The 22,771-nt window shown below is 62.7% G+C and overlaps 3 non-coding genes across 3 annotated transcripts; all 3 read left to right on the plus strand.

Moving 5' to 3' along the window:
• The first annotated feature begins 2,898 nt into the window (after window positions 1-2,898).
• LOC131866174 (5S ribosomal RNA) lies at window positions 2,899-3,017 on the plus strand. The gene has a single exon (XR_009364805.1). It is a non-coding gene; the product is annotated as a 5S ribosomal RNA (ribosomal RNA).
• A 7,804-nt stretch (window positions 3,018-10,821) lies between these two features.
• Window positions 10,822-10,940, plus strand: LOC131866175 (5S ribosomal RNA). Its single transcript, XR_009364806.1, has one exon. It is a non-coding gene; the product is annotated as a 5S ribosomal RNA (ribosomal RNA).
• Window positions 10,941-18,744: 7,804 nt separating this feature from the next.
• On the plus strand, window positions 18,745-18,863 carry LOC131866176 (5S ribosomal RNA). Its single transcript, XR_009364807.1, has one exon. It is a non-coding gene; the product is annotated as a 5S ribosomal RNA (ribosomal RNA).
• The last annotated feature ends 3,908 nt before the right edge of the window (window positions 18,864-22,771 follow it).

The following is a 22,771-nucleotide window of genomic DNA, read 5'->3' on the forward strand; positions in this document are numbered from 1 at the left end:
TGCCCACCCCGGCCAAGGTGCAGGCGAGGTGCGCACCCGGGGCAAACCGGGCTCCGACAACGTGCACGCCGCACCTTGGAGCACACTTCGTAGCGCTCCCGGGTGCGCACCTCAGAGCACACCAAGGTGGGCAGCGAGGTGCGCACCTTTGATGCGCTGCCTTCACTAATTTCCAGAAAAGGCAAAAAAAAAAGGAGATTTTAAAATTTCCGTTTTGAAAGATAGTGAAAAAAACGGAACGCGCGTGCCATCTTGAGCCCGCCCTGGTGCGCAGCCCAGGTAAGGTGCCACCCTGGCAAAGGTGCGCACCCGGGCAATTAACCCTACTTCCGACTTCGTGCGCGCCAGGGTGGCAACCGGGCCTCGGAAGAGCCAATGCGAGAAACCCCACCAAACGCTCCGACAAAAAAAGAGGCGGCGCTCCAATAACCCCGCTTCGGAGCGCAGCCGGGGCAAACCAAGCCAAGGTGCCCACCCCGACGAAGGTGCACGCGAGGTGCGCACCCGGGGCAAACCGGGCTCCGACAACGTGCACGCAGCACCTTGGAGCACACTTCGAAGCACTCCCGGGTGCCCACCGGCGTTGCGCACCGTGGTGGGCAGCGAGGTGCGCACCTTTGATGCGCTGCCTTCACTAATTTCCAGAAAAAGGCAAAAAAAAATGAGATTTTAAAATTTCCGTTTTGAAAGATAGTGAAAAAAAAGGAACGCGGGTGCCATCTTGAGCCCGCCCTGGTGCGCAGCCCAGGCAAGGCATGCGCACCAAGGTGCCCACCCGAGGTGCACACCCGGGGCAAACCGGGCTCCGACTTCGTGCAGGCCGCACCTTGGAGCACACTTCGGAGCGCTCCTTGGTGCGCACCATGGTGCCCACCAGGGCGCACCCGGGGCAAACCGGGCTCCGACTTCGTGCACGCCGCACCTTGGAGCACACATCGGAGCGCTCCCAGGTTCGCACCAGCGTTGCGCACCTTTGATGCGCTGCCTTCACTAATTTCCAGAAAAGGCAAAAAAAAACGATATTTTAAAATTTCCGTTCTGAAAGATAGTGAAAAAAACGGAACGCGGGTGCCATCTTGAGCCCTTCCTGGTGCGCAGCCCAGGCAAGTTGTGCGCACCAAGGTGCCCACCCTGGCGGAGGTGCGCGCCCGGGGCAAACCGGGCTCCGACTTCGTGCACTGCATGGTGCCCACCAAGGCGCGCAACCCAGCCAAGGTGCCCACCGCAGCGAAGGTGCACGCGAGGTGCGCACCCGAGGTGCACACCCGGGGCAAACCGGGCTCCGACTTCGTGCACGCCGCACCTTGGAGCACACTTCAGAGCGCTCCTTGGTACGCACCAGGGCGCGCAACCCAGCCAAGGTGCTCACCCCGGCGAAGGTGCACGCGAGGTGCGCACCCGGGGCAAACCGGGCTCGAACTTCGTGCACGCCGCACCTTGGAGCACACATCGGAGCGCTCCCGGGTTCGCACCAGCATTGCGCACCTTTGATGCGCTGCCTTCACTAATTTCCAGAAAAGGCAAAAAAAAGAAAAAAATGAGATTTTAAAATTTCCGTTTTGAAAGATAGTGAAAAAAACGGAACGCGGGTGCCATCTTGAGCCCGCCCTGGTGTGCAGCCCAGGCAAGTTGTGCGCACCAAGGCACCCACCCTGGCCAAGGTGGGTCACGGGGTGGGTCCTAGGGTGGGTAACGGGGTGGGTACTAAGGTGCGTGCCAAGGTGGGTCATAGGGTGGGTGCCAAGGTGGGCACCAGGGTGGGTGTGCACCAACCCTAGCCAGGGTAGGTCACGGGGTGGTTGTCGGGGTGGGCGTCAAGGAGCCAAGGTGGGTGGCAAGTAGCCAAGTTGCGTGCCAAGGTGGGTGTCGGGGTGGGTGCCAAGGATCCAAGGTGGGTGCCAAGGAACCAAGGTGGGTGTCTGGGTGGGTGCCGAGGTGGGAGCCAGGGTGGGTCCCAAGGTGAGTGCAAAGGTGGGTGCCAGGGTCAAGGTGAGTGCCAATGTGGGTTCCAAGGTGCCAGGGTCAGGGTGAGTGCCAATGTGGGTTCAAAGGTGCTAAGTTGGGTGCGAGGTTGGGTGCGAGGGTGGGTGGGTGCCAAGGTGTGCTAGGTGGAAGCCCGGGTGGGTCGGCATCCCATGGGTGTCGAGTTGGGTGCCTGATGGGTGCTTCTTGTCAAGTTTTAGTCGTCGGGACTCATTTCGAGCCTTAGAGGTCGTTTCTTGTCCGGTTGCCCTGTCTTCGACCTGGGAACCCAATTTTGGTCCTCGGGTCCCATTTTTTTTTGTCTCGCATCCCACTTTTGGCCTGTGGCCTTTTCGGGGTCGATTCTCGTTTTGGGCATCAGAGCATGTTTCTTCTCCTAAAACCCAATATTTGTTTATTAAGTCTCGGAACACATTTTTGTTCTCGTGGACCCATCATGGGTCTTGGAACGCATTTGTGGTCCTTGGGTCCCATTTTGCATCCCGAAACTTGTGTTTTGGTGCTTGATCCCTATTTTGGGTGCCCACCTTGCACCAAGTGCGCACCCGGGGCAAACCGAGCGCCTTGGTGCACCGGGGCAAGATCGAGCGTGCACCCGAGGCGCCCCGAACATGCACCAAGGTGCACTCGGCCCACATGTGAGCGCAGGTCGTTGCGCCCGAGGTGGTGTGTGGGCACCGCGTTGCAGACGGGACACTGCACGCACACGACGCCCCCTCCAGGTGCACGCACGTAGGCCGGGCCGGGTGCACACCCGACGCCCTAGCAAGGTGCGCGCACCCGGGCAGGGCTCACACTTGGCGAACGGGGCGCACTTCGCGAGGGAGGGTGTGCACCTCGACGGGGGTGGGTGGCCGGGGTGGATTCGCACGTGGGTCGCGGTTTGCTAAGTACACACTGCGACAAGCTCATAACGGGTGCGATCATACCAGCGTTAGTGCACCGGATCCCATCAGAACTCCGCAGTTAAGCGCGCTTGGGCCGGAGTAGTACTGGGATGGGTGACCTCCCGGGAAGTCCCGGTGTTGCACCCTTTTTTAGTTTTTCGCCGGGCGTCGCAATGCTATTTGAATAAACCTTTTGCCCGTTTGCGTTCTCGTCGGGGCCGGGCCGGGCCGGGGTGCGCTGCCCGCACTACCGCGCGCGCGGGGGCGACACCGAGCGCGCACCCGAGGCGCCCCGAGCACACAGGCCACGGTGCAACCCGGGCGTTGTGCGCGCACCCCGGTGCGCCCGAGGTGCTGCGCGCGCACCCAGGTGAAATCGGTGTGCACCTCGGCCAGTGCGCGCTCGGTCGAGTCGCGCACGTTGGCCAAGGTGCACGGTGATGTTTCTTACTCTAAGGTTCCGCACCAGACGCCCGGGACAGGTGAGCGAAGCTGGGCGGGGCCGGGTGCGCGGCCGGGGCAGGTGCACGCAGCTGGAGAGAGCTTTGGAGCACACTTCGGAGCGCACCAATGATGCGCTCCATTCAAAAGTTTCCTGAAAAGGCAAAAAAAGTTGAGATTATAGAATTTCCCACTTGAGAGATTGTAAAAAAAAAAAATTTAAAATGAAGGAAACGCGGGTGCCAAGGTGTGCGCAGCCCAGCCAAGGTGTGCGCACCAAGGCGCCCACCCTGGCGAAGGTGCACGCAAGGTGCGCACCCGAGGCAAACCGGACAATTAACCCAACTTTCGACTTCGCGCGCACCTTGGAGCGCACTTCGGAGCGCTCCTTGGTGCGCACCAATCTTGGGCACCTCGGAGTGCACCATGGCGCCCACCAAGGTGCGCACCCGGGGCAAACCGAGCTCCGACTTCGTGCGCACCTTGGAGCGCACGAAAGGTGCGCACCATGGCGCCCACCAAGGTGCGCAGCCCAGCCAAGGCGTGCGCATCAAGGTGCGCACCCTGGCGAAGGTGCGCACCCGGGGCAAACCGAGCTCCGACTTCGTGCGCACCTTGGAGCGCACAAAAGGTGCGCAACCCAGCCAAGGTGTGCGCACCCCGGTCAAACCGAGCTCCGAATCGTGCGCACCAGAGGTGCACGCCATCGTGCGCACCTTGGAGCACACTTCGGAGCCCTCCTTGGTGCGCGCCGATGTTGCGCACCTCGGAGCGCACCCGGGGAAAACAATGCAATTAACCCGACTTTCGACTTCGTGGGCACCTCGGAGCGCTCTCGGGTTCGCACCTCGGAGCACACCGAGGTGCGCACCTTTGATGCGCTGCCTTCACCAATTTCCAGAAAAGGCAAGAAAACATTGAGAAGGTGTGCGCACCGAGGTGCCCACCCTGGCGAAGGTGCACGCGAGGTGCGCACCCGGGGCAAACCGGGCTCCGACTTCGTGCACGCCGCACCTTGGAGCACACTTCGGAGCGCTCCTTGGTGCGCACCAGGGCGCGCAACCCAGCCGAGGTGCCCACCCCGGCGAAGGTGCACGCGAGGTGCGCACCCGGGGCAAACCGGGCTCCGACTTCGTGCACGCCATGGTGCCCACCGCGGCGAAGGTGCACGCGAGGTGCGCACCCGGGGCAAACCGGGCTCCGACTTCGTGCACGCCGCACCTTGGAGCACACTTCGGAGCGCTCCTTGGTGCGCACCATGGTGCCCACCAGGGCGCGCAACCCCGCCGAAGGTGCACGCGAGGTGCGCACCCGGGGCAAACCGGGCTCCGACTTCGTGCACGCCGCACCTTGGAGCACACTTCGGAGCGCTCCTTGGTGCGCACCATGGTGCCCACCAGGGCGCGCAACCCCGCCGAAGGTGCACGCGAGGTGCGCACCCGGGGCAAACCGGGCTCCGACTTCGTGCACGCCATGGTGCGCACCGCGGCGAAGGTGCGCACCCGGGGCAAACCGGGCTCCGACTTCGTGCACGCCGCACCTTGGAGCACACTTCGGAGCGCTCCTTGGTGCGCACCAGGGCGCGCAACCCAGCCGAGGTGCCCACCCCGGCGAAGGTGCACGCGAGGTGCGTACCCGGGGCAAACCGGGCTCCGACTTCGTGCACGCCGCACCTTGGAGCACACTTCGGAGCGCTCCTTGGTGCGCACCATGGTGCCCACCAGGCCGCGCAACCCAGCCAAGGTGTGCGCACCAAGGTGCACGCGAGGTGCGCACCCGGGGCAAACCGGGGTCCGACTTCGTGCACGCCGCACCTTGGAGCACACATCGGGGCGCTCCCGGGTTCGCACCGGCGTTGCGCACCGTGGTGGGCACCTCGGAGCACACCAAGGTGGGCAGCGAGGTGCGCACCTTTGATGCGATGCCTTCACTAATTTCCATAAAAGGCAAAAAAAAAACGAGATTTTAAAATTTCCGTTTTGAAAGATAGTGAGAAAAAGGGAATGCTGGTGCCATCTTGAGCCCGCCCTGGTGCGCAGCCCAGCCAAGGTGTGCGCACCAAGGTGCCCACCCTGGCGAAGGTGCGCGCCCGGGCAATTAACCCAACTTCCAACTTCGCGCGCGCCAGGGTGGGAGCGCACCCAACAACCGGGCCTGGGAAGAGCCAATGCGAGAAACCCCACCAAACGCTCTGACAAAAAAAGAGGGGGCGCTCCAGTAACCCCGCTTCGGAGCGCACCCTGGGCAAACCCAGCCAAGGTGCCCACCCCGGCCAAGGTGCAGGCGAGGTGCGCACCCGGGGCAAACCGGGCTCCGACAACGTGCACGCCGCACCTTGGAGCACACTTCGTAGCGCTCCCGGGTGCGCACCTCAGAGCACACCAAGGTGGGCAGCGAGGTGCGCACCTTTGATGCGCTGCCTTCACTAATTTCCAGAAAAGGCAAAAAAAAAAGGAGATTTTAAAATTTCCGTTTTGAAAGATAGTGAAAAAAACGGAACGCGCGTGCCATCTTGAGCCCGCCCTGGTGCGCAGCCCAGGTAAGGTGCCCACCCTGGCAAAGGTGCGCACCCGGGCAATTAACCCTACTTCCGACTTCGTGCGCGCCAGGGTGGCAACCGGGCCTCGGAAGAGCCAATGCGAGAAACCCCACCAAACGCTCCGACAAAAAAAGAGGCGGCGCTCCAATAACCCCGCTTCGGAGCGCAGCCGGGGCAAACCCAGCCAAGGTGCCCACCCCGACGAAGGTGCACGCGAGGTGCGCACCCGGGGCAAACCGGGCTCCGACAACGTGCACGCAGCACCTTGGAGCACACTTCGAAGCACTCTCGGGTGCCCACCGGCGTTGCGCACCGTGGTGGGCAGCGAGGTGCGCACCTTTGATGCGCTGCCTTCACTAATTTCCAGAAAAAGGCAAAAAAAAATGAGATTTTAAAATTTCCGTTTTGAAAGATAGTGAAAAAAAAGGAACGCGGGTGCCATCTTGAGCCCGCCCTGGTGCGCAGCCCAGGCAAGGCATGCGCACCAAGGTGCCCACCCGAGGTGCACACCCGGGGCAAACCGGGCTCCGACTTCGTGCAGGCCGCACCTTGGAGCACACTTCGGAGCGCTCCTTGGTGCGCACCATGGTGCCCACCAGGGCGCGCAACCCAGCCAAGGTCTGCACACCAAGGTGCCCACCTCGGCGAAGGTGCACGCGAGGTGCGCACCCGGGGCAAACCGGGCTCCGACTTCGTGCACGCCATGGTGCCCACCGCGGCGAAGGTGCACGCGAGGTGCGCACCCGGGGCAAACCGGGCTCCGACTTCGTGCACGCCGCACCTTGGAGCACACTTCGGAGCGCTCCTTGGTGCGCACCATGGTGCCCACCAGGGCGCGCAACCCAGCCAAGGTGTGCGCACCAAGGTGCACGCGAGGTGCGCACCCGGGGCAAACCGGGGTCCGACTTCGTGCACGCCGCACCTTGGAGCACACATCGGAGCGCTCCCAGGTTCGCACCAGCGTTGCGCACCTTTGATGCGCTGCCTTCACTAATTTCCAGAAAAGGCAAAAAAAAACGATATTTTAAAATTTCCGTTCTGAAAGATAGTGAAAAAAACGGAACGCGGGTGCCATCTTGAGCCCTTCCTGGTGCGCAGCCCAGGCAAGTTGTGCGCACCAAGGTGCCCACCCTGGCGGAGGTGCGCGCCCGGGGCAAACCGGGCTCCGACTTCGTGCACTGCATGGTGCCCACCAAGGCGCGCAACCCAGCCAAGGTGCCCACCGCAGCGAAGGTGCACGCGAGGTGCACACCCGGGGCAAACCGGGCTCCGACTTCGTGCACGCCGCACCTTGGAGCACACTTCAGAGCGCTCCTTGGTGCGCACCAGGGCGCGCAACCCAGCCGAGGTGCCCACCCCGGCGAAGGTGCACGCGAGGTGCGCACCCGGGGCAAACCGGGCTCCGACTTCGTGCACGCCATGGTGCCCACCGCGGCGAAGGTGCGCACCCGGGGCAAACCGGGCTCCGACTTCGTGCACGCCGCACCTTGGAGCACACTTCGGAGCGCTCCTTGGTGCGCACCATGGTGCCCACCAGGCCGCGCAACCCAGCCAAGGTGTGCGCACCAAGGTGCACGCGAGGTGCGCACCCGGGGCAAACCGGGGTCCGACTTCGTGCACGCCGCACCTTGGAGCACACATCGGGGCGCTCCCGGGTTCGCACCGGCGTTGCGCACCGTGGTGGGCACCTCGGAGCACACCAAGGTGGGCAGCGAGGTGCGCACCTTTGATGCGATGCCTTCACTAATTTCCATAAAAGGCAAAAAAAAAACGAGATTTTAAAATTTCCGTTTTGAAAGATAGTGAGAAAAAGGGAATGCTGGTGCCATCTTGAGCCCGCCCTGGTGCGCAGCCCAGCCAAGGTTTGCGCACCAAGGTGCCCACCCTGGCGAAGGTGCGCGCCCGGGCAATTAACCCAACTTCCAACTTCGCGCGCGCCAGGGTGGGAGCGCACCCAACAACCGGGCCTGGGAAGAGCCAATGCGAGAAACCCCACCAAACTCTCTGACAAAAAAAGAGGGGGCGCTCCAGTAACCCCGCTTCGGAGCGCACCCTGGGCAAACCCAGCCAAGGTGCCCACCCCGGCCAAGGTGCAGGCGAGGTGCGCACCCGGGGCAAACCGGGCTCCGACAACGTGCACGCCGCACCTTGGAGCACACTTCGTAGCGCTCCCGGGTGCGCACCTCAGAGCACACCAAGGTGGGCAGCGAGGTGCGCACCTTTGATGCGCTGCCTTCACTAATTTCCAGAAAAGGCAAAAAAAAAAGGAGATTTTAAAATTTCCGTTTTGAAAGATAGTGAAAAAAACGGAACGCGCGTGCCATCTTGAGCCCGCCCTGGTGCGCAGCCCAGGTAAGGTGCCACCCTGGCAAAGGTGCGCACCCGGGCAATTAACCCTACTTCCGACTTCGTGCGCGCCAGGGTGGCAACCGGGCCTCGGAAGAGCCAATGCGAGAAACCCCACCAAACGCTCCGACAAAAAAAGAGGCGGCGCTCCAATAACCCCGCTTCGGAGCGCAGCCGGGGCAAACCAAGCCAAGGTGCCCACCCCGACGAAGGTGCACGCGAGGTGCGCACCCGGGGCAAACCGGGCTCCGACAACGTGCACGCAGCACCTTGGAGCACACTTCGAAGCACTCCCGGGTGCCCACCGGCGTTGCGCACCGTGGTGGGCAGCGAGGTGCGCACCTTTGATGCGCTGCCTTCACTAATTTCCAGAAAAAGGCAAAAAAAAATGAGATTTTAAAATTTCCGTTTTGAAAGATAGTGAAAAAAAAGGAACGCGGGTGCCATCTTGAGCCCGCCCTGGTGCGTAGCCCAGGCAAGGCATGCGCACCAAGGTGCCCACCCGAGGTGCACACCCGGGGCAAACCGGGCTCCGACTTCGTGCAGGCCGCACCTTGGAGCACACTTCGGAGCGCTCCTTGGTGCGCACCATGGTGCCCACCAGGGCGCACCCGGGGCAAACCGGGCTCCGACTTCGTGCACGCCGCACCTTGGAGCACACATCGGAGCGCTCCCAGGTTCGCACCAGCGTTGCGCACCTTTGATGCGCTGCCTTCACTAATTTCCAGAAAAGGCAAAAAAAAACGATATTTTAAAATTTCCGTTCTGAAAGATAGTGAAAAAAACGGAACGCGGGTGCCATCTTGAGCCCTTCCTGATGCGCAGCCCAGGCAAGTTGTGCGCACCAAGGTGCCCACCCTGGCGGAGGTGCGCGCCCGGGGCAAACCGGGCTCCGACTTCGTGCACTGCATGGTGCCCACCAAGGCGCGCAACCCAGCCAAGGTGCCCACCGCAGCGAAGGTGCACGCGAGGTGCGCACCCGAGGTGCACACCCGGGGCAAACCGGGCTCCGACTTCGTGCACGCCGCACCTTGGAGCACACTTCAGAGCGCTCCTTGGTACGCACCAGGGCGCGCAACCCAGCCAAGGTGCTCACCCCGGCGAAGGTGCACGCGAGGTGCGCACCCGGGGCAAACCGGGCTCGGACTTCGTGCACGCCGCACCTTGGAGCACACATCGGAGCGCTCCCGGGTTCGCACCAGCATTGCGCACCTTTGATGCGCTGCCTTCACTAATTTCCAGAAAAGGCAAAAAAAAGAAAAAAATGAGATTTTAAAATTTCCGTTTTGAAAGATAGTGAAAAAAACGGAACGCGGGTGCCATCTTGAGCCCGCCCTGGTGTGCAGCCCAGGCAAGTTGTGCGCACCAAGGCACCCACCCTGGCCAAGGTGGGTCACGGGGTGGGTCCTAGGGTGGGTAACGGGGTGGGTACTAAGGTGCGTGCCAAGGTGGGTCATAGGGTGGGTGCCAAGGTGGGCACCAGGGTGGGTGTGCACCAACCCTAGCCAGGGTAGGTCACGGGGTGGTTGTCGGGGTGGGCGTCAAGGAGCCAAGGTGGGTGGCAAGTAGCCAAGTTGCGTGCCAAGGTGGGTGTCGGGGTGGGTGCCAAGGATCCAAGGTGGGTGCCAAGGAACCAAGGTGGGTGTCTGGGTGGGTGCCGAGGTGGGAGCCAGGGTGGGTCCCAAGGTGAGTGCAAAGGTGGGTGCCAGGGTCAAGGTGAGTGCCAATGTGGGTTCCAAGGTGCCAGGGTCAGGGTGAGTGCCAATGTGGGTTCAAAGGTGCTAAGTTGGGTGCGAGGTTGGGTGCGAGGGTGGGTGGGTGCCAAGGTGTGCTAGGTGGAAGCCCGGGTGGGTCGGCATCCCATGGGTGTCGAGTTGGGTGCCTGATGGGTGCTTCTTGTCAAGTTTTAGTCGTCGGGACTCATTTCGAGCCTTAGAGGTCGTTTCTTGTCCGGTTGCCCTGTCTTCGACCTGGGAACCCAATTTTGGTCCTCGGGTCCCATTTTTTTTTGTCTCGCATCCCACTTTTGGCCTGTGGCCTTTTCGGGGTCGATTCTCGTTTTGGGCATCAGAGCATGTTTCTTCTCCTAAAACCCAATATTTGTTTATTAAGTCTCGGAACACATTTTTGTTCTCGTGGACCCATCATGGGTCTTGGAACGCATTTGTGGTCCTTGGGTCCCATTTTGCATCCCGAAACTTGTGTTTTGGTGCTTGATCCCTATTTTGGGTGCCCACCTTGCACCAAGTGCGCACCCGGGGCAAACCGAGCGCCTTGGTGCACCGGGGCAAGATCGAGCGTGCACCCGAGGCGCCCCGAACATGCACCAAGGTGCACTCGGCCCACATGTGAGCGCAGGTCGTTGCGCCCGAGGTGGTGTGTGGGCACCGCGTTGCAGACGGGACACTGCACGCACACGACGCCCCCTCCAGGTGCACGCACGTAGGCCGGGCCGGGTGCACACCCGACGCCCTAGCAAGGTGCGCGCACCCGGGCAGGGCTCACACTTGGCGAACGGGGCGCACTTCGCGAGGGAGGGTGTGCACCTCGACGGGGGTGGGTGGCCGGGGTGGATTCGCACGTGGGTCGCGGTTTGCTAAGTACACACTGCGACAAGCTCATAACGGGTGCGATCATACCAGCGTTAGTGCACCGGATCCCATCAGAACTCCGCAGTTAAGCGCGCTTGGGCCGGAGTAGTACTGGGATGGGTGACCTCCCGGGAAGTCCCGGTGTTGCACCCTTTTTTAGTTTTTCGCCGGGCGTCGCAATGCTATTTGAATAAACCTTTTGCCCGTTTGCGTTCTCGTCGGGGCCGGGCCGGGCCGGGGTGCGCTGCCCGCACTACCGCGCGCGCGGGGGCGACACCGAGCGCGCACCCGAGGCGCCCCGAGCACACAGGCCACGGTGCAACCCGGGCGTTGTGCGCGCACCCCGGTGCGCCCGAGGTGCTGCGCGCGCACCCAGGTGAAATCGGTGTGCACCTCGGCCAGTGCGCGCTCGGTCGAGTCGCGCACGTTGGCCAAGGTGCACGGTGATGTTTCTTACTCTAAGGTTCCGCACCAGACGCCCGGGACAGGTGAGCGAAGCTGGGCGGGGCCGGGTGCGCGGCCGGGGCAGGTGCACGCAGCTGGAGAGAGCTTTGGAGCACACTTCGGAGCGCACCAATGATGCGCTCCATTCAAAAGTTTCCTGAAAAGGCAAAAAAAGTTGAGATTATAGAATTTCCCACTTGAGAGATTGTAAAAAAAAAAAATTTAAAATGAAGGAAACGCGGGTGCCAAGGTGTGCGCAGCCCAGCCAAGGTGTGCGCACCAAGGCGCCCACCCTGGCGAAGGTGCACGCAAGGTGCGCACCCGAGGCAAACCGGACAATTAACCCAACTTTCGACTTCGCGCGCACCTTGGAGCGCACTTCGGAGCGCTCCTTGGTGCGCACCAATCTTGGGCACCTCGGAGTGCACCATGGCGCCCACCAAGGTGCGCACCCGGGGCAAACCGAGCTCCGACTTCGTGCGCACCTTGGAGCGCACGAAAGGTGCGCACCATGGCGCCCACCAAGGTGCGCAGCCCAGCCAAGGCGTGCGCATCAAGGTGCGCACCCTGGCGAAGGTGCGCACCCGGGGCAAACCGAGCTCCGACTTCGTGCGCACCTTGGAGCGCACAAAAGGTGCGCAACCCAGCCAAGGTGTGCGCACCCCGGTCAAACCGAGCTCCGAATCGTGCGCACCAGAGGTGCACGCCATCGTGCGCACCTTGGAGCACACTTCGGAGCCCTCCTTGGTGCGCGCCGATGTTGCGCACCTCGGAGCGCACCCGGGGAAAACAATGCAATTAACCCGACTTTCGACTTCGTGGGCACCTCGGAGCGCTCTCGGGTTCGCACCTCGGAGCACACCGAGGTGCGCACCTTTGATGCGCTGCCTTCACCAATTTCCAGAAAAGGCAAGAAAACATTGAGAAGGTGTGCGCACCGAGGTGCCCACCCTGGCGAAGGTGCACGCGAGGTGCGCACCCGGGGCAAACCGGGCTCCGACTTCGTGCACGCCGCACCTTGGAGCACACTTCGGAGCGCTCCTTGGTGCGCACCAGGGCGCGCAACCCAGCCGAGGTGCCCACCCCGGCGAAGGTGCACGCGAGGTGCGCACCCGGGGCAAACCGGGCTCCGACTTCGTGCACGCCATGGTGCCCACCGCGGCGAAGGTGCACGCGAGGTGCGCACCCGGGGCAAACCGGGCTCCGACTTCGTGCACGCCGCACCTTGGAGCACACTTCGGAGCGCTCCTTGGTGCGCACCATGGTGCCCACCAGGGCGCGCAACCCCGCCGAAGGTGCACGCGAGGTGCGCACCCGGGGCAAACCGGGCTCCGACTTCGTGCACGCCGCACCTTGGAGCACACTTCGGAGCGCTCCTTGGTGCGCACCATGGTGCCCACCAGGGCGCGCAACCCCGCCGAAGGTGCACGCGAGGTGCGCACCCGGGGCAAACCGGGCTCCGACTTCGTGCACGCCATGGTGCGCACCGCGGCGAAGGTGCGCACCCGGGGCAAACCGGGCTCCGACTTCGTGCACGCCGCACCTTGGAGCACACTTCGGAGCGCTCCTTGGTGCGCACCAGGGCGCGCAACCCAGCCGAGGTGCCCACCCCGGCGAAGGTGCACGCGAGGTGCGTACCCGGGGCAAACCGGGCTCCGACTTCGTGCACGCCGCACCTTGGAGCACACTTCGGAGCGCTCCTTGGTGCGCACCATGGTGCCCACCAGGCCGCGCAACCCAGCCAAGGTGTGCGCACCAAGGTGCACGCGAGGTGCGCACCCGGGGCAAACCGGGGTCCGACTTCGTGCACGCCGCACCTTGGAGCACACATCGGGGCGCTCCCGGGTTCGCACCGGCGTTGCGCACCGTGGTGGGCACCTCGGAGCACACCAAGGTGGGCAGCGAGGTGCGCACCTTTGATGCGATGCCTTCACTAATTTCCATAAAAGGCAAAAAAAAAACGAGATTTTAAAATTTCCGTTTTGAAAGATAGTGAGAAAAAGGGAATGCTGGTGCCATCTTGAGCCCGCCCTGGTGCGCAGCCCAGCCAAGGTGTGCGCACCAAGGTGCCCACCCTGGCGAAGGTGCGCGCCCGGGCAATTAACCCAACTTCCAACTTCGCGCGCGCCAGGGTGGGAGCGCACCCAACAACCGGGCCTGGGAAGAGCCAATGCGAGAAACCCCACCAAACGCTCTGACAAAAAAAGAGGGGGCGCTCCAGTAACCCCGCTTCGGAGCGCACCCTGGGCAAACCCAGCCAAGGTGCCCACCCCGGCCAAGGTGCAGGCGAGGTGCGCACCCGGGGCAAACCGGGCTCCGACAACGTGCACGCCGCACCTTGGAGCACACTTCGTAGCGCTCCCGGGTGCGCACCTCAGAGCACACCAAGGTGGGCAGCGAGGTGCGCACCTTTGATGCGCTGCCTTCACTAATTTCCAGAAAAGGCAAAAAAAAAAGGAGATTTTAAAATTTCCGTTTTGAAAGATAGTGAAAAAAACGGAACGCGCGTGCCATCTTGAGCCCGCCCTGGTGCGCAGCCCAGGTAAGGTGCCCACCCTGGCAAAGGTGCGCACCCGGGCAATTAACCCTACTTCCGACTTCGTGCGCGCCAGGGTGGCAACCGGGCCTCGGAAGAGCCAATGCGAGAAACCCCACCAAACGCTCCGACAAAAAAAGAGGCGGCGCTCCAATAACCCCGCTTCGGAGCGCAGCCGGGGCAAACCCAGCCAAGGTGCCCACCCCGACGAAGGTGCACGCGAGGTGCGCACCCGGGGCAAACCGGGCTCCGACAACGTGCACGCAGCACCTTGGAGCACACTTCGAAGCACTCCCGGGTGCCCACCGGCGTTGCGCACCGTGGTGGGCAGCGAGGTGCGCACCTTTGATGCGCTGCCTTCACTAATTTCCAGAAAAAGGCAAACAAAAATGAGATTTTAAAATTTCCGTTTTGAAAGATAGTGAAAAAAAAGGAACGCGGGTGCCATCTTGAGCCCGCCCTGGTGCGCAGCCCAGGCAAGGCATGCGCACCAAGGTGCCCACCCGAGGTGCACACGCGGGGCAAACCGGGCTCCGACTTCGTGCAGGCCGCACCTTGGAGCACACTTCGGAGCGCTCCTTGGTGCGCACCATGGTGCCCACCAGGGCGCGCAACCCAGCCAAGGTCTGCACACCAAGGTGCCCACCCCGGCGAAGGTGCACGCGAGGTGCGCACCCGGGGCAAACCGGGCTCCGACTTCGTGCACGCCATGGTGCCCACCGCGGCGAAGGTGCACGCGAGGTGCGCACCCGGGGCAAATCGGGCTCCGACTTCGTGCACGCCGCACCTTGGAGCACACTTCGGAGCGCTCCTTGGTGCGCACCATGGTGCCCACCACGGCGCGCAACCCAGCCAAGGTGTGCGCACCAAGGTGCACGCGAGGTGCGCACCCGGGGCAAACCGGGGTCCGACTTCGTGCACGCCGCACCTTGGAGCACACATCGGAGCGCTCCCAGGTTCGCACCAGCGTTGCGCACCTTTGATGCGCTGCCTTCACTAATTTCCAGAAAAGGCAAAAAAAAACGATATTTTAAAATTTCCGTTCTGAAAGATAGTGAAAAAAACGGAACGCGGGTGCCATCTTGAGCCCTTCCTGGTGCGCAGCCCAGGCAAGTTGTGCGCACCAAGGTGCCCACCCTGGCGGAGGTGCGCGCCCGGGGCAAACCGGGCTCCGACTTCGTGCACTGCATGGTGCCCACCAAGGCGCGCAACCCAGCCAAGGTGCCCACCGCAGCGAAGGTGCACGCGAGGTGCACACCCGGGGCAAACCGGGCTCCGACTTCGTGCACGCCGCACCTTGGAGCACACTTCAGAGCGCTCCTTGGTGCGCACCAGGGCGCGCAACCCAGCCGAGGTGCCCACCCCGGCGAAGGTGCACGCGAGGTGCGCACCCGGGGCAAACCGGGCTCCGACTTCGTGCACGCCATGGTGCCCACCGCGGCGAAGGTGCGCACCCGGGGCAAACCGGGCTCCGACTTCGTGCACGCCGCACCTTGGAGCACACTTCGGAGCGCTCCTTGGTGCGCACCATGGTGCCCACCAGGCCGCGCAACCCAGCCAAGGTGTGCGCACCAAGGTGCACGCGAGGTGCGCACCCGGGGCAAACCGGGGTCCGACTTCGTGCACGCCGCACCTTGGAGCACACATCGGGGCGCTCCCGGGTTCGCACCGGCGTTGCGCACCGTGGTGGGCACCTCGGAGCACACCAAGGTGGGCAGCGAGGTGCGCACCTTTGATGCGATGCCTTCACTAATTTCCATAAAAGGCAAAAAAAAAACGAGATTTTAAAATTTCCGTTTTGAAAGATAGTGAGAAAAAGGGAATGCTGGTGCCATCTTGAGCCCGCCCTGGTGCGCAGCCCAGCCAAGGTTTGCGCACCAAGGTGCCCACCCTGGCGAAGGTGCGCGCCCGGGCAATTAACCCAACTTCCAACTTCGCGCGCGCCAGGGTGGGAGCGCACCCAACAACCGGGCCTGGGAAGAGCCAATGCGAGAAACCCCACCAAACTCTCTGACAAAAAAAGAGGGGGCGCTCCAGTAACCCCGCTTCGGAGCGCACCCTGGGCAAACCCAGCCAAGGTGCCCACCCCGGCCAAGGTGCAGGCGAGGTGCGCACCCGGGGCAAACCGGGCTCCGACAACGTGCACGCCGCACCTTGGAGCACACTTCGTAGCGCTCCCGGGTGCGCACCTCAGAGCACACCAAGGTGGGCAGCGAGGTGCGCACCTTTGATGCGCTGCCTTCACTAATTTCCAGAAAAGGCAAAAAAAAAAGGAGATTTTAAAATTTCCGTTTTGAAAGATAGTGAAAAAAACGGAACGCGCGTGCCATCTTGAGCCCGCCCTGGTGCGCAGCCCAGGTAAGGTGCCACCCTGGCAAAGGTGCGCACCCGGGCAATTAACCCTACTTCCGACTTCGTGCGCGCCAGGGTGGCAACCGGGCCTCGGAAGAGCCAATGCGAGAAACCCCACCAAACGCTCCGACAAAAAAAGAGGCGGCGCTCCAATAACCCCGCTTCGGAGCGCAGCCGGGGCAAACCAAGCCAAGGTGCCCACCCCGACGAAGGTGCACGCGAGGTGCGCACCCGGGGCAAACCGGGCTCCGACAACGTGCACGCAGCACCTTGGAGCACACTTCGAAGCACTCCCGGGTGCCCACCGGCGTTGCGCACCGTGGTGGGCAGCGAGGTGCGCACCTTTGATGCGCTGCCTTCACTAATTTCCAGAAAAAGGCAAAAAAAAATGAGATTTTAAAATTTCCGTTTTGAAAGATAGTGAAAAAAAAGGAACGCGGGTGCCATCTTGAGCCCGCCCTGGTGCGCAGCCCAGGCAAGGCATGCGCACCAAGGTGCCCACCCGAGGTGCACACCCGGGGCAAACCGGGCTCCGACTTCGTGCAGGCCGCACCTTGGAGCACACTTCGGAGCGCTCCTTGGTGCGCACCATGGTGCCCACCAGGGCGCACCCGGGGCAAACCGGGCTCCGACTTCGTGCACGCCGCACCTTGGAGCACACATCGGAGCGCTCCCAGGTTCGCACCAGCGTTGCGCACCTTTGATGCGCTGCCTTCACTAATTTCCAGAAAAGGCAAAAAAAAACGATATTTTAAAATTTCCGTTCTGAAAGATAGTGAAAAAAACGGAACGCGGGTGCCATCTTGAGCCCTTCCTGGTGCGCAGCCCAGGCAAGTTGTGCGCACCAAGGTGCCCACCCTGGCGGAGGTGCGCGCCCGGGGCAAACCGGGCTCCGACTTCGTGCACTGCATGGTGCCCACCAAGGCGCGCAACCCAGCCAAGGTGCCCACCGCAGCGAAGGTGCACGCGAGGTGCGCACCCGAGGTGCACACCCGGGGCAAACCGGGCTCCGACTTCGTGCACGCCGCACCTTGGAGCACACTTCAGAGCGCTCCTTGGTACGCACCAGGGCGCGCAACCCAGCCAAGGTGCTCACCCCGGCGAAGGTGCACGCGAGGTGCGCACCCGGGGCAAACCGGGCTCGAACTTCGTGCACGCCGCACCTTGGAGCACACATCGGAGCGCTCCCGGGTTCGCACCAGCATTGCGCACCTTTGATGCGCTGCCTTCACTAATTTCCAGAAAAGGCAAAAAAAAGAAAAAAATGAGATTTTAAAATTTCCGTTTTGAAAGATAGTGAAAAAAACGGAACGCGGGTGCCATCTTGAGCCCGCCCTGGTGTGCAGCCCAGGCAAGTTGTGCGCACCAAGGCACCCACCCTGGCCAAGGTGGGTCACGGGGTGGGTCCTAGGGTGGGTAACGGGGTGGGTACTAAGGTGCGTGCCAAGGTGGGTCATAGGGTGGGTGCCAAGGTGGGCACCAGGGTGGGTGTGCACCAACCCTAGCCAGGGTAGGTCACGGGGTGGTTGTCGGGGTGGGCGTCAAGGAGCCAAGGTGGGTGGCAAGTAGCCAAGTTGCGTGCCAAGGTGGGTGTCGGGGTGGGTGCCAAGGATCCAAGGTGGGTGCCAAGGAACCAAGGTGGGTGTCTGGGTGGGTGCCGAGGTGGGAGCCAGGGTGGGTCCCAAGGTGAGTGCAAAGGTGGGTGCCAGGGTCAAGGTGAGTGCCAATGTGGGTTCCAAGGTGCCAGGGTCAGGGTGAGTGCCAATGTGGGTTCAAAGGTGCTAAGTTGGGTGCGAGGTTGGGTGCGAGGGTGGGTGGGTGCCAAGGTGTGCTAGGTGGAAGCCCGGGTGGGTCGGCATCCCATGGGTGTCGAGTTGGGTGCCTGATGGGTGCTTCTTGTCAAGTTTTAGTCGTCGGGACTCATTTCGAGCCTTAGAGGTCGTTTCTTGTCCGGTTGCCCTGTCTTCGACCTGGGAACCCAATTTTGGTCCTCGGGTCCCATTTTTTTTTGTCTCGCATCCCACTTTTGGCCTGTGGCCTTTTCGGGGTCGATTCTCGTTTTGGGCATCAGAGCATGTTTCTTCTCCTAAAACCCAATATTTGTTTATTAAGTCTCGGAACACATTTTTGTTCTCGTGGACCCATCATGGGTCTTGGAACGCATTTGTGGTCCTTGGGTCCCATTTTGCATCCCGAAACTTGTGTTTTGGTGCTTGATCCCTATTTTGGGTGCCCACCTTGCACCAAGTGCGCACCCGGGGCAAACCGAGCGCCTTGGTGCACCGGGGCAAGATCGAGCGTGCACCCGAGGCGCCCCGAACATGCACCAAGGTGCACTCGGCCCACATGTGAGCGCAGGTCGTTGCGCCCGAGGTGGTGTGTGGGCACCGCGTTGCAGACGGGACACTGCACGCACACGACGCCCCCTCCAGGTGCACGCACGTAGGCCGGGCCGGGTGCACACCCGACGCCCTAGCAAGGTGCGCGCACCCGGGCAGGGCTCACACTTGGCGAACGGGGCGCACTTCGCGAGGGAGGGTGTGCACCTCGACGGGGGTGGGTGGCCGGGGTGGATTCGCACGTGGGTCGCGGTTTGCTAAGTACACACTGCGACAAGCTCATAACGGGTGCGATCATACCAGCGTTAGTGCACCGGATCCCATCAGAACTCCGCAGTTAAGCGCGCTTGGGCCGGAGTAGTACTGGGATGGGTGACCTCCCGGGAAGTCCCGGTGTTGCACCCTTTTTTAGTTTTTCGCCGGGCGTCGCAATGCTATTTGAATAAACCTTTTGCCCGTTTGCGTTCTCGTCGGGGCCGGGCCGGGCCGGGGTGCGCTGCCCGCACTACCGCGCGCGCGGGGGCGACACCGAGCGCGCACCCGAGGCGCCCCGAGCACACAGGCCACGGTGCAACCCGGGCGTTGTGCGCGCACCCCGGTGCGCCCGAGGTGCTGCGCGCGCACCCAGGTGAAATCGGTGTGCACCTCGGCCAGTGCGCGCTCGGTCGAGTCGCGCACGTTGGCCAAGGTGCACGGTGATGTTTCTTACTCTAAGGTTCCGCACCAGACGCCCGGGACAGGTGAGCGAAGCTGGGCGGGGCCGGGTGCGCGGCCGGGGCAGGTGCACGCAGCTGGAGAGAGCTTTGGAGCACACTTCGGAGCGCACCAATGATGCGCTCCATTCAAAAGTTTCCTGAAAAGGCAAAAAAAGTTGAGATTATAGAATTTCCCACTTGAGAGATTGTAAAAAAAAAAAATTTAAAATGAAGGAAACGCGGGTGCCAAGGTGTGCGCAGCCCAGCCAAGGTGTGCGCACCAAGGCGCCCACCCTGGCGAAGGTGCACGCAAGGTGCGCACCCGAGGCAAACCGGACAATTAACCCAACTTTCGACTTCGCGCGCACCTTGGAGCGCACTTCGGAGCGCTCCTTGGTGCGCACCAATCTTGGGCACCTCGGAGTGCACCATGGCGCCCACCAAGGTGCGCACCCGGGGCAAACCGAGCTCCGACTTCGTGCGCACCTTGGAGCGCACGAAAGGTGCGCACCATGGCGCCCACCAAGGTGCGCAGCCCAGCCAAGGCGTGCGCATCAAGGTGCGCACCCTGGCGAAGGTGCGCACCCGGGGCAAACCGAGCTCCGACTTCGTGCGCACCTTGGAGCGCACAAAAGGTGCGCAACCCAGCCAAGGTGTGCGCACCCCGGTCAAACCGAGCTCCGAATCGTGCGCACCAGAGGTGCACGCCATCGTGCGCACCTTGGAGCACACTTCGGAGCCCTCCTTGGTGCGCGCCGATGTTGCGCACCTCGGAGCGCACCCGGGGAAAACAATGCAATTAACCCGACTTTCGACTTCGTGGGCACCTCGGAGCGCTCTCGGGTTCGCACCTCGGAGCACACCGAGGTGCGCACCTTTGATGCGCTGCCTTCACCAATTTCCAGAAAAGGCAAGAAAACATTGAGAAGGTGTGCGCACCGAGGTGCCCACCCTGGCGAAGGTGCACGCGAGGTGCGCACCCGGGGCAAACCGGGCTCCGACTTCGTGCACGCCGCACCTTGGAGCACACTTCGGAGCGCTCCTTGGTGCGCACCAGGGCGCGCAACCCAGCCGAGGTGCCCACCCCGGCGAAGGTGCACGCGAGGTGCGCACCCGGGGCAAACCGGGCTCCGACTTCGTGCACGCCATGGTGCCCACCGCGGCGAAGGTGCACGCGAGGTGCGCACCCGGGGCAAACCGGGCTCCGACTTCGTGCACGCCGCACCTTGGAGCACACTTCGGAGCGCTCCTTGGTGCGCACCATGGTGCCCACCAGGGCGCGCAACCCCGCCGAAGGTGCACGCGAGGTGCGCACCCGGGGCAAACCGGGCTCCGACTTCGTGCACGCCGCACCTTGGAGCACACTTCGGAGCGCTCCTTGGTGCGCACCATGGTGCCCACCAGGGCGCGCAACCCCGCCGAAGGTGCACGCGAGGTGCGCACCCGGGGCAAACCGGGCTCCGACTTCGTGCACGCCATGGTGCGCACCGCGGCGAAGGTGCGCACCCGGGGCAAACCGGGCTCCGACTTCGTGCACGCCGCACCTTGGAGCACACTTCGGAGCGCTCCTTGGTGCGCACCAGGGCGCGCAACCCAGCCGAGGTGCCCACCCCGGCGAAGGTGCACGCGAGGTGCGTACCCGGGGCAAACCGGGCTCCGACTTCGTGCACGCCGCACCTTGGAGCACACTTCGGAGCGCTCCTTGGTGCGCACCATGGTGCCCACCAGGCCGCGCAACCCAGCCAAGGTGTGCGCACCAAGGTGCACGCGAGGTGCGCACCCGGGGCAAACCGGGGTCCGACTTCGTGCACGCCGCACCTTGGAGCACACATCGGGGCGCTCCCGGGTTCGCACCGGCGTTGCGCACCGTGGTGGGCACCTCGGAGCACACCAAGGTGGGCAGCGAGGTGCGCACCTTTGATGCGATGCCTTCACTAATTTCCATAAAAGGCAAAAAAAAAACGAGATTTTAAAATTTCCGTTTTGAAAGATAGTGAGAAAAAGGGAATGCTGGTGCCATCTTGAGCCCGCCCTGGTGCGCAGCCCAGCCAAGGTGTGCGCACCAAGGTGCCCACCCTGGCGAAGGTGCGCGCCCGGGCAATTAACCCAACTTCCAACTTCGCGCGCGCCAGGGTGGGAGCGCACCCAACAACCGGGCCTGGGAAGAGCCAATGCGAGAAACCCCACCAAACGCTCTGACAAAAAAAGAGGGGGCGCTCCAGTAACCCCGCTTCGGAGCGCACCCTGGGCAAACCCAGCCAAGGTGCCCACCCCGGCCAAGGTGCAGGCGAGGTGCGCACCCGGGGCAAACCGGGCTCCGACAACGTGCACGCCGCACCTTGGAGCACACTTCGTAGCGCTCCCGGGTGCGCACCTCAGAGCACACCAAGGTGGGCAGCGAGGTGCGCACCTTTGATGCGCTGCCTTCACTAATTTCCAGAAAAGGCAAAAAAAAAAGGAGATTTTAAAATTTCCGTTTTGAAAGATAGTGAAAAAAACGGAACGCGCGTGCCATCTTGAGCCCGCCCTGGTGCGCAGCCCAGGTAAGGTGCCCACCCTGGCAAAGGTGCGCACCCGGGCAATTAACCCTACTTCCGACTTCGTGCGCGCCAGGGTGGCAACCGGGCCTCGGAAGAGCCAATGCGAGAAACCCCACCAAACGCTCCGACAAAAAAAGAGGCGGCGCTCCAATAACCCCGCTTCGGAGCGCAGCCGGGGCAAACCCAGCCAAGGTGCCCACCCCGACGAAGGTGCACGCGAGGTGCGCACCCGGGGCAAACCGGGCTCCGACAACGTGCACGCAGCACCTTGGAGCACACTTCGAAGCACTCCCGGGTGCCCACCGGCGTTGCGCACCGTGGTGGGCAGCGAGGTGCGCACCTTTGATGCGCTGCCTTCACTAATTTCCAGAAAAAGGCAAACAAAAATGAGATTTTAAAATTTCCGTTTTGAAAGATAGTGAAAAAAAAGGAACGCGGGTGCCATCTTGAGCCCGCCCTGGTGCGCAGCCCAGGCAAGGCATGCGCACCAAGGTGCCCACCCGAGGTGCACACGCGGGGCAAACCGGGCTCCGACTTCGTGCAGGCCGCACCTTGGAGCACACTTCGGAGCGCTCCTTGGTGCGCACCATGGTGCCCACCAGGGCGCGCAACCCAGCCAAGGTCTGCACACCAAGGTGCCCACCCCGGCGAAGGTGCACGCGAGGTGCGCACCCGGGGCAAACCGGGCTCCGACTTCGTGCACGCCATGGTGCCCACCGCGGCGAAGGTGCACGCGAGGTGCGCACCCGAGGCAAACCGGGCTCCGACTTCGTGCACGCCGCACCTTGGAGCACACTTCGGAGCGCTCCTTGGTGCGCACCATGGTGCCCACCAGGGCGCGCAACCCAGCCAAGGTGTGCGCACCAAGGTGCACGCGAGGTGCGCACCCGGGGCAAACCGGGGTCCGACTTCGTGCACGCCGCACCTTGGAGCACACATCGGAGCGCTCCCAGGTTCGCACCAGCGTTGCGCACCTTTGATGCGCTGCCTTCACTAATTTCCAGAAAAGGCAAAAAAAAACGAGATTTTAAAATTTCCGTTCTGAAAGATAGTGAAAAAAACGGAACGCGGGTGCCAT

Source organism: Cryptomeria japonica, unplaced genomic scaffold, assembly GCF_030272615.1.
Source record: "Cryptomeria japonica unplaced genomic scaffold, Sugi_1.0 HiC_scaffold_133, whole genome shotgun sequence".
NCBI lineage: Eukaryota > Viridiplantae > Streptophyta > Pinopsida > Cupressales > Cupressaceae > Cryptomeria > Cryptomeria japonica.